We start from the raw sequence: 10,598 nt of genomic DNA, 5'->3' as shown, positions 1-10,598 counted from the left end.
CCTCCCTCCTCCGCCACAATGACATTTCGACCAGCGATAGATACTGTATAGGCCCTAATATTTTCACTCATCACAAAGGGACGCTAATCTGTAGCTTTAGTGGCCTGCTTGCCGAACACATTCCTGGTCAGAATTGTCACACTAGAAGTGTTTGTCGACATGGACTTAGACTTACTTCAAAACATGGTCAAATACAAAACATGGTCAAATAGTTGCGCAGTCTTATACATTAAACGTAACATCTGTTACAGCTGATCAATGTCTGATTAAACCATCATGCAAAGGTATAGTTAGTATTTACAAAGTTTTGTATAGTCTCTCCAGTCATTAGTAGAGCAAACTGAATATTTGGTGACCTGAAGCACATTGTGGTAAACCAGAGCAGTGTAACATACAGTGCTGATGAGTAAACGTGAGAGCACATGAGAGGTGTAGTGGGTGGCGGGTCAAAAACATAGTGACATGTAGAAACCAGAGGGGGTGTCGGTAGCATCGTGGTTAAGAAGCTGGGCTGGCATGCAGTAGCCTGAGAAGTTGTGGGTTCAATTCCTGGCACCCACCTTTTTGCCTCTGAGCTAGGCACCTATCCCCAGGTTGCTCTGGGGCTAATGTCATCCCTTGTAATATAATTGACATAAGTTACCTTGGATAAAAAGTGTCTGCTAAATTAATACATGTAAATGTAAACCAGTGCCAACAAATCTCTATGACAGGTGACAAAATATTAAGTTGCTTAGAATGTTTTTGTAATTGTTGTTGTCATGACAGACCTTCCCATGAAACAGTGTGAAAATTTTGACAAAGTCCAACAGCTCTTTCAACTGCTCTAAGTTGTAAGCCTGCTGCATCTAACGACTGTGTATATTCAATGTTTCCTCTCACACTATGTTGTAAATAATATGCTATTATGAGTTGTTCAATATCAGTATGACCTAAATGTAAACTAGCATATAGATACCAGATATACATTTTTGTAAAACAGAGAACTGCATCAACAATGAATAAAACAATTCAAATTATCACCTTCAATATTCAAGTTCACTGATGATCTCTCATACATTTAGATGATGTCAGTCATGTTAATTATAATTGACAGACATGGTTTATTAACAATAGTGGTGCATGGCCAAATAACCTCATGTTTTCTAATCTAGTGTGACTGCAAGTGCATGGTGTGACCTCATTTCTGTTTTAGTATCACTGTATCTGTTTGGTGACAGTGGAGAAACCCCCAAAAGCTGGACAGAGCTACGGGATATGACATGGGAGTATGGCTTTTTGCCATACATATACTGCACTGTAGAGGTTGAGTGTGTGTCTGTGTGTGTGTAATTGTGCATGCATGTGTGTGTGTGTGTGTGTGTGTGTGTGTGTGTGTGTGTGTGTGTATGTGTATGTGTATGTGTATCCATGTATGTATGGATTTTGTCTTTTGGGAAGTACACTTTTGACCAGGGCCATTCCTCGTCCTAAGTGATGGCTTGGGAAGACATTCCTGTTTCTAAGAAAAGAGCCATGACGGGCCAGGAGATGAATCTGGAACATAATTATAGAGGGGACAGGGATTAATCTGCCCGTGCGGAGGGGGGAGGAGAGGAGGGGGGTGGAGTAGGTTTAATTAACAGCCCTGGGCCAGGGGGGAGGTACGCCTCTGCCCTCAAGGTCAAACGGGCATGGGTGGCACACACACAACATGCGCATGTGTGCCAACATTGTGACGCAGTTAACATGAGCATGTCTGTGCCAACGCTACCCATGTGCAACCAATGGGTCATTCATTTTAAAAGTATATATATATAACTTTTAAAATGAAGTTGAAGTAGCACGTCAATAGATGACGGACAAGTGGCTTATCCAATCATATGCAAGGATTGTTTGGTGAGAGTCAGGTTACCAGTCCAGTGCTCCACCTCTAACATACTGTAGCTATGGCACGAGTGCTCCACCCCTAACATACTGTCGCTATGGCACCAGTGCTCTACCGCTAACATACTGTAGCTATGGCACGAGTGCTCCACCCCTAACATACTGTCGCTATGGCACCAGTGCCCCACCGCTAACATACTCCACCGCTAACATACTGTAGCTATGGCACCAGTGCCCCACCGCTAACATACTGTAACTATGGCACCATTCCAGTGCCCCACCGCTAACATACTGTAACTATGGCACCAGTCCAGTAACTTGACTCTCGTCAGATGAATTTCGTTCCGCCTAGCTCCGCCTAGCTCCACTCACATCCATCTGGGATCGGTTCCGTTGAGAGTGATTTCAGCACCAGATTGTATGGTAGAGCCAATCAGGATCCAGGGCAGAGTTTCATAGATGTGACGTAGCGTAGAAGCGACTGTGAGACTGTTCTCAGCGTCACAGGTTGGCTTCGATGTGAGTGGTTGAAGTAGCACGTCATTAGATGACGGACAAGTGGCTTATCCAATCATATGCAAGGATTGTTTGATAAGGCCCAGCCTTCTGAAGCACCACTCCAATGGATTGATCCCAGATGGATGAGTGGAGCTAGGCGGAACGAAATTCATCTGGTGAGAGTCAGGTTACCAGTCCAGTGCTCCACCTCTAACATACTGTAGCTATGGCACGAGTGCTCCACCCCTAACATACTGTAGCTATGGCACCAGCGCCCCACCGCTAACATACTCCACCGCTAACATACTGTAGCTATGGCACCAGTGCTCCACCGCTAACATACTGTAGCTATGGCACCAGTGTGCCCTGATGAGTGACTCCGTACAGCAGTGTGCCACTGGGTCTCTCGGACTTCTCCCCTGAGTAGCACAGACCATATGTAACAGTTACAGCACATCTCTGGAGTTTCCTGCCACCTGGAATGTGATGATGAGAACGTGAGCTGGCCTCCTCGTTAAGTATTTCAGCTCTTCGACTGAGTGATAAGATATCCATCCAGCCCATGACCTTGGGCTCTGGGCTGTGGATTACTCAGAGAGGAATCAGATGCTGATAGACGTTTCATCAGGTTAATGCAAATAGTCTGTCATCTAGATAAAGAAGCCTGCAGAGTCACTATGGCTATTTGTTTTATGGAGACAGATTCAGATACAGCTCCCCAGGTCATCCTGACAGTTTCAGATGTCTGGCCTGCAGCTGGTTCTGATCCGGCGTGAATCTGCCCCAGGGGTGCCCTTGCACGGGGCTATTGATCATCCTCTGGTCATGACCTTAGTAATGGTGTTGTGTGTTGGGATGGGCCAGCCCACACCCTTTACAGCCCTACGCGGACAGTGAGCTCTGGGACAGCAGTGAGGCAGTGCTGCTAGAACTGACATGGAACACACTGAGTAGTGATCACTGGGACCCTTGTTCTGTTATCAAGTGAACACTTGATAACTTAACAACTGTTATCAAGTGAAAAGGAGGTTAATATCATTCATAGTATGTATAAGTATACTGTTTTGATCCCATGAGGGAAATTTGGTCTCTGCATTTATCCCAATCCGTGAATTACTGAAACACACTCAGCACACAGTGAACACACAGTGAGGTGAAGCACACATTAATCCCGGCGCAGTGAGCTGCCTGCTACAACAGCGGCGCTCGGGGGAGCAGTGAGGGGTTAGGTGCCTTGCTCAAGGGCACTTCAGCCGTGCCTACTGGTCGGGGTAGAAACCGGAAGTCCGAAGCGCTAACCAGTAGGCCACAGCTGCCCCTAAGTGATGTGTTATTATTTTCTGAAATATACTACAGTGTAGCACCAGGTCCATCATGGCTAACATCACTCAAAAACGGGTGTATTTCAACAACCAAAGCACCCTCTATGAGCTTGGTGTGACTACTGCACCCATGCTAATGGCGTCTTCCTGGTGACCTTATATTTGATCCTATGGTCATTAGTAGGGGACTAAAGAGCTCTTGATCAGATGAAAGAGAGAAAGTACCTCTCCTTTAGACTCTCCGTATCCACTCTCCTGTGTCAGCTGCTGTTTGTAAATGCACAGTGTGCTGGAGGCAATGTGGATTCTGCCGCTGAAATATAAATCAGGAATACGGAATTCAGAAGGGAACCAAAGCATTCTGTCCTAAGACCAAGTAAACCAAAGCTTTCTCTGTTCTAAGATAAAGGAAACCAAGCGTTCTGTGTTCTAAGACAAAGGAAACCAAAGCGTTCTGTGTTCTAAGACAGGCGTTGTGGAGGGGAAAAGTAACCTGTACCAGGAGTGTTCCACTGAGGCCCGATTAACATGGTTTGACTGGAATAAATAGTTAAAGAGCAAGGCAACACAGAAACATTAGTCTGAAGCGCTTTAAATGATAATGGGCCTCGGCCAGACAGGCTTGCTCAGGTTCAGCACAGGAATGGGAGAGCTGTGCAGAACATCTAGAAGCAGCAGCAGACACAGACTGCAGCACAGTGGGACAAGCAACACTGGCACTGCTGGCATGATCAGTTTGTGAGTCATTTTGGTTAATTACATTTTGTAAAGTATTTATTTATTATGCCCCTGAATGGCAAATATCATAGTTTTGTAAACATGGTTATATATAAAACAACACAGAATATACCTAACCTGAATATATAACAAGGTTCTGTGCTGATTTTTATTATTCTTTATCAAAGAGACAAAATGTAAACACCAAAGACCATGTTGTGAATACGTTTTCTCACTTTAACACCCTTTGGATTTTGTCATCTGTCAATACAAAATAAATCAAATCAAATCTACATGTAATAATGTAATAATTCCCAATTCAGCGATTTTCAACCTATTTCAACCCATGATCAAGAAAGTCACCATCGTCCATGGACTTGATCTGACTTGTTTGTTGTGTTTGTCTACGTCTTTGTGAAAAGTGCTTTTGAATGGCCTCTTGTGTTATCTATGTCGTTATGTCTATGTCTGTAGCCTGTGCCAACAGGAACGCTGTGCGACTACGCCACTCTGTCTGGCATCTGGCTATTTTGTGTTTGTAAATTGTCTGTATTTTTAAATTCCTTTTGTGAGGCGACCTTGGGTGTCTTGAAAGGTGTTTTATAAAAAAAATGTATTATTATTTTTATTATATTTAGCGCTAAGGGAGTGCTCAGTTAATCTAAAACCCATGAAAAGGGTCCTGGTCCTAGATCCTAGCATTACCAGGCGTTCCAGCCACGCATCACAATGGCAAAGACTCCGCTCCCCACACACTCATGGTTCTCTTCATATTGTATAAATCTTTCCCCTTTTACTAAAGATTTCCGTGGCAAGGACCACTATGAGTTGATATGAATTTTTTGATGCCCCACCTTATGGTGGGGTCCCTCTGTGGGCGGTGGTAGTGTAGTGGTTAAGGAGCTGGGCTAGTGTGGAGTAGCCTGTAGGGTGGTGGTAGTGTAGTGGTTAAGGAGCTGGGCTAGTGTGGAGTAGCCTGTAGGGTGGTGGTAGTGTAGTGGTTAAGGAGCTGGGCTAGTGTGGAGTAGCCTGTAGGGTGGTGGTAGTGTAGTGGTTAAGGAGCTGGGCTAGCGTGCAGTAGCCTGTAGGGTGGTGGTAGTGTAGTGGTTAAGGAGCTGGGCTAGCGTGCAGTAGCCTGAAAGTTGTCGGTTCAATTCCCGGCTTCCACCGTTGTGCCCTTGAGCAAGGCACTTAACCCCAAGTTGCTCTGGGGACAATATGATCCCTTGTAATATAGCTGACCTATGTAAGTCACTTTGGTCAAGAAGTGTCTGCTAAATGTAATGTGAGTCATTGTAGGTTGAAATGAGTTTGAGCCGTTATTTTAAGGTAAAAGAAATTGTTGCTGTAAGTTGTATAGTAGACTTGTAAACAATGTTGTTTCATCTAATTTCCTGTGCGGTTCCCACTTGGGTCCAGATTTGATATTGTTTTTATGAGACTAGAGAGCCCCAGTGAAGCAGATGACGCCCTTGCTGGTAGAACAGGGCCAATCTAATTAGACCAGTGCTTTAGGAAGCCTCACTCTGGGGAGAGACAGCCCATTATGGCAGAGTTTATCAGCAGAGCAGTCCCCTAGACACCAAATACCACCATGTCTGGAGCTCTCACACACGCACACATGCACGCACGCACACGCACACGCACACACACACACACACACACGCGCACACACACACACAGCCTGCGTAAAAAAGAAATTGATCTCCTGTGCTCTCAAGTCTAAATCACTTTGTCTACTGCACAAATCATCAACATGTTTATCACACAAATAAACAAGTACTCACAAACATGTGTCACCAAAAGGAGGAGTTTATTGGTAATGCTCAGTTCAAGTGTTGAGACCAGGTGAGGAGCACTCAGGTGAAGACACCTGCTCACTTGAAGGAAGAGACATTTGTAATGTCTTAGCTGATCTGAAGGAAAACTGACCTTGGTCATACATGCATGACCCTGTGAGCCCACAGGCCAGGTATTCATGATGAGCGACTGGTTAAAGAGCTCTGCGTCTCTCCCCTCAGCCTCCCAGCCCTCCCCTCCTCATCTCCTCTCCTCTCTCCTCTCCCCTCTCTCCTCCTCATCTCCTCCCCTCTCTCCTCATCTCCTCCCCCCTCTCCTCTCTCCTCCCCCCTCTCTCCTCCTCATCTCCTCTCCCCTCCTCATCTCCCCTCTCTCCTCATCTCCTCCCCTCTCTCCTCATCTCCTCCCCCCTCTCCTCATCTCCTCCCCCCTCTCCTCTCTCCTCCCCCCTCTCTCCTCCTCATCTCCCCTCCCCTCCCTCCTCTCCCCTCTCTCCTCCTCATCTCCTCTCCTCTCTCCTCATCTCCTCTCCCCTCTCTCCTCCTCATCTCCTCCCCTCTCTCCTCATCTCCTCCCCCCTCTCCTCTCTCCTCCCCCCTCTCTCCTCCTCATCTCCCCTCCCCTCCCTCCTCTCCCCTCTCTCCTCCTCATCTCCTCTCCTCTCTCCTCATCTCCTCTCCCCTCTCTCCTCCTCATCTCCTCCCCTCTCTCCTCATCTCCTCCCCCCTCTCCTCATCTCCTCCCCCCTCTCCTCTCTCCTCCCCCCTCTCTCCTCCTCATCTCCCCTCCCCTCCCTCCTCTCCCCTCTCTCCTCCTCATCTCCCCTCCCCTCTCTCCTCATCTCCTCCCCTCTCTCCTCTCTCCTCTCCCCTCTCTCCTCCTCATCTCCTCTCCTCTCTCCTCATCTCCTCTCCCCTCTCTCCTCCTCATCTCCTCCCCTCCCTCCTCATCTCCTCCCCTCTCTCCTCCTCATCTCCCCTCCCCTCCCTCCTCTCCTGCCTCCCCTCCTCATCTCCTCTCCTCATCTCCTCCCCTCTCTCCTCATCTCCTCTCCTCTCTCCTCATCTCCTCTCCTCTCTCCTCATCTCCTCCCCCCTCTCTCCTCCTCCCCTCTCTCCTCATCTCCTCCCCCCTCTCTCCTCCTCCCCTCTCTCCTCTCTCCTCTCCCCTCCCTCCTCTCCTGCCTCCCCACAGCATCTCTCCCCTCAGGCTCCCAGCGCTCCTCATCTCCTCCTCTACCATTCTTCCCTCACTCCTCCTTATCTCCTGTTCTTCCCTTCAAAGCCCATCTCCCCTCTCATGTCTACCGTCTTCTCTAGCCTCTCCCCTCCACACCTCCTGTCTCCCCTCTCTCCACACCTCCTCTCCCCTCCACACCTCCTCTCCCATCTCTCCACACCTCCTCTCCCCTCCACACCTCCTGTCTCCCCTCTCTCCACACCTCCTCTCCCATCTCCACACCTCCTCTCCCCTCCACACCTCCTCTCCCCTCTCTCCACACCTCCTCTCCCCTCCACACCTCCTCTCCCATCTCTCCACACCTCCTCTCCCATCTCCACACCTCCTCTCCCCTCCACACCTCCTCTCCCCTCTCTCCACACCTCCTCTCCACACCTCCTCTCCCATCTCTCCACACCTCCTCTCCCATCTCCACACCTCCTCTCCCCTCCACACCTCCTCTCCCCTCTCTCCACACCTCCTCTCCCATCTCTCCACACCTCCTCTCCCATCTCCACACCTCCTCTCCCCTCCACACCTCCTCTCCCCTCTCTCCTCCAAAAGCCCATTACCTCCTGGACACGCCAACTCAGCCGCTCTCCCCAGCGCACCGCAGCGCTGCATATTTGTGCCGAGTTCAGCAGAACTGAAGGGAACGGGGAGCACGGAGATTAAAGACGAGCAATCCGGGGGTCTCTTTGTGAAGCCCGCGCGCCTCCGTTCCACATCACGCTCCGCCGGACGGGGTCAAGCAGACATTTCAATAGCGAATTATCTGCTCGGCGAGCGCACTCGATTAGCATATTAAAAACCGAATGCTGGCCTCAATCCTGAGTGCCAGGAAGGTGTTTTTTAAATTGAAGTTCGGACAGACGTTTTACAAGACCTGTCACCTTCACACATCACACTGCACTGCCTCAAGACTTCCAAATGACCCGAGTTGTACAATTTATGGGAAAAACTTGTGTGTATGAAGTTTCACATTTGATTTGTTTTTTCTGGGAAACTATATTGATGCTCCATTCTTATCCTGTGCAACCTAAAAAAAAATAAAAAAAATTTCATGAAGATTCAATAAATCGATACACTATAGCAATGACAGTTGAGTTTTCCTGAAACTTTTTATTACACTCTTTAAAAAACAGCTATTTTCTGCAGCCTACTCACACACACACACACACACACAAACAGTGTTGGGAGGGTTACTTTCAAAACGTATTCCGTTACAGAATACAGAATACATGCCCAAAAATGTAATTTGTAACGTATTCCGTTACGTTACTCAATCTGAGTAACGTATTCTGAATACTTAGATTACTTCCGCATTGAATTGCATTTTATAAGTGTAGGAATGCGGCCATCAAATCCTGCTTAGGCCTACTAAAAAGGCCTATTCTGGTGTGTTCTTCTGTTCCAAATGGCTGAAGTGTTAGGCCCACATAGAAGGAGGTGAACTAAACTACCCGATACAACTTTAAAATAGCAAGGTGACCACTAAAACTACAGCAGGCGACTAGGCTAATTAAAACAAACAAAAGAAATAGGCTACTTTAAGGGTGTAGCCAGAAATTATAATTAAGGTGTGCCTGTGAGATTTTTCGGTGGCATCAACCTACAAGTGAGGGGCGCATATGACAGGTGGAACGCAAATGACCTGTAAATGTAAACACTATAGGCTACTGTATATCAGTGCTCTCAAAATGAATGTGATCGCAGAATAATTCTTCAGAGGCTGCACAATATAATTCATTTTAAAACGTAAATGTAGATCTAATTAGAAAAAAAATAATCCATAAAGCTATTTTAAGTTAGAATAAAAAACTTAGAATGCAGTGCCTATTTTAGAGATTGGTTTTATTAGGTCTAAATCAACACGTGAACTAGGCTTTCTTTATTGATTAGCAAACTGTGTAACCGATTGGCCGAAATAGCCTGAGCTATTAATATTTGGGAAAATATCCTTTGAACAGACATCAGGAACTACGATCAGTGAGGAACAGGAGTTACCTCCACTTACTTTACTGCTAATTTGCTGTGCAAACAGTCATTTCAGGGTCTCCGATGACGCTTCCATAATGCGCGCTGGCTGCGTTTTGAGGCTAGTGCAAGACCGCGGGGGCTTGGATTTAAACATGGAAACAATTTCATCATAGATTGCTTTCAGGAGCTTCTGGGAAATGGAGTTGCCTTCATTTATTTAGAGAGTGAATAAACTTATGAAACAGAGAAGTATCGTAATGTAATCCATTGATTTCAACAATGTAACTGTATTCTAAATACCAACTATTTAGCCGAGCGAGCCGAGCCAAGCGGTCTACAGAGGATGCAATCTGCTCTGCCCTCCACCCAGCCCTCACCCACCTGGAAAAAAGAGACTCATATGTGAGATTGCTGTTTATAGACTTCAGTTCTGCATTCAACACCATAATACCACAACAACTCATCTGCAAACTTGACAAACTGGGACTCAGTACCTACCTCTGCAACTGGCTACTGGACTTCCTCTGTCAGAGGCCCCAAGTAGTACGTGTTGGCAACAATACCTCAAGCAGCATCACACTGAGCACAGGGGCCCCCCAAGGCTGCGTGCTCAGTCCGCTGCTCTTCACCCTGCTGACGCATGACTGCACTGCAACCTACAGCAACAATCACATAGTGAAATTTGCTGACGACACAACTCTGGTGGGTCTCATCACCAAGGGCGACGAGACTCAATACAGGTTGGAGGTCGACCATCTGACCACGTGGTGCAGGGACAACAACCTCCTGCTGAACGTCAGCAAGACCAAAGAGATTGTTGTTGACTTCCGGAGAGGTCACACCCAACACCTGCCACTGACCATCGACGGTGCTGTGGTGGAGAGAGCGAGCAGCACCAAATTCCTGGGGGTGCACATCAGCGAAGACCTCTCCTGGACCACCAACACTGCATCACTGGCGAAGAGAGCTCAGCGCCGCCTGTACTTCCTGCGGAAACTCAGGCGAGCAAGTGCTCCACCAGCCATCATGACCACATTCTACCGAGGCACCATTGAGAGCATCCTCTCCAGCTGTATCGCTGTGTGGGGCGGAAGCTGCACTGAATACAACAGGAAAGCCCTGCAGCGCATAGTGAACACAGCTGGAAGGATTATTGGTGCTTCACTCCCCTCCCTGAAGGACATTTACACCACCCAC

The 10,598-nt window shown here is 47.5% G+C and overlaps 1 non-coding gene across 1 annotated transcript; it reads left to right on the top strand.

Annotated features, from left to right (window-relative positions):
* Positions 1–5,155: 5,155 nt before the first annotated feature.
* Positions 5,156–5,270, top strand: LOC121710198. The gene has a single exon (XR_006032146.1). It is a non-coding gene; the product is annotated as a U5 spliceosomal RNA (small nuclear RNA).
* Positions 5,271–10,598: the final 5,328 nt, after the last annotated feature.

The sequence above is a fragment of the Alosa sapidissima genome, chromosome 5 (genome assembly GCF_018492685.1).
Source record: "Alosa sapidissima isolate fAloSap1 chromosome 5, fAloSap1.pri, whole genome shotgun sequence".
In the NCBI taxonomy this organism is placed as follows: domain Eukaryota; kingdom Metazoa; phylum Chordata; class Actinopteri; order Clupeiformes; family Clupeidae; genus Alosa; species Alosa sapidissima.
This window is presented reverse-complemented; position numbering and strand designations above follow the sequence as displayed.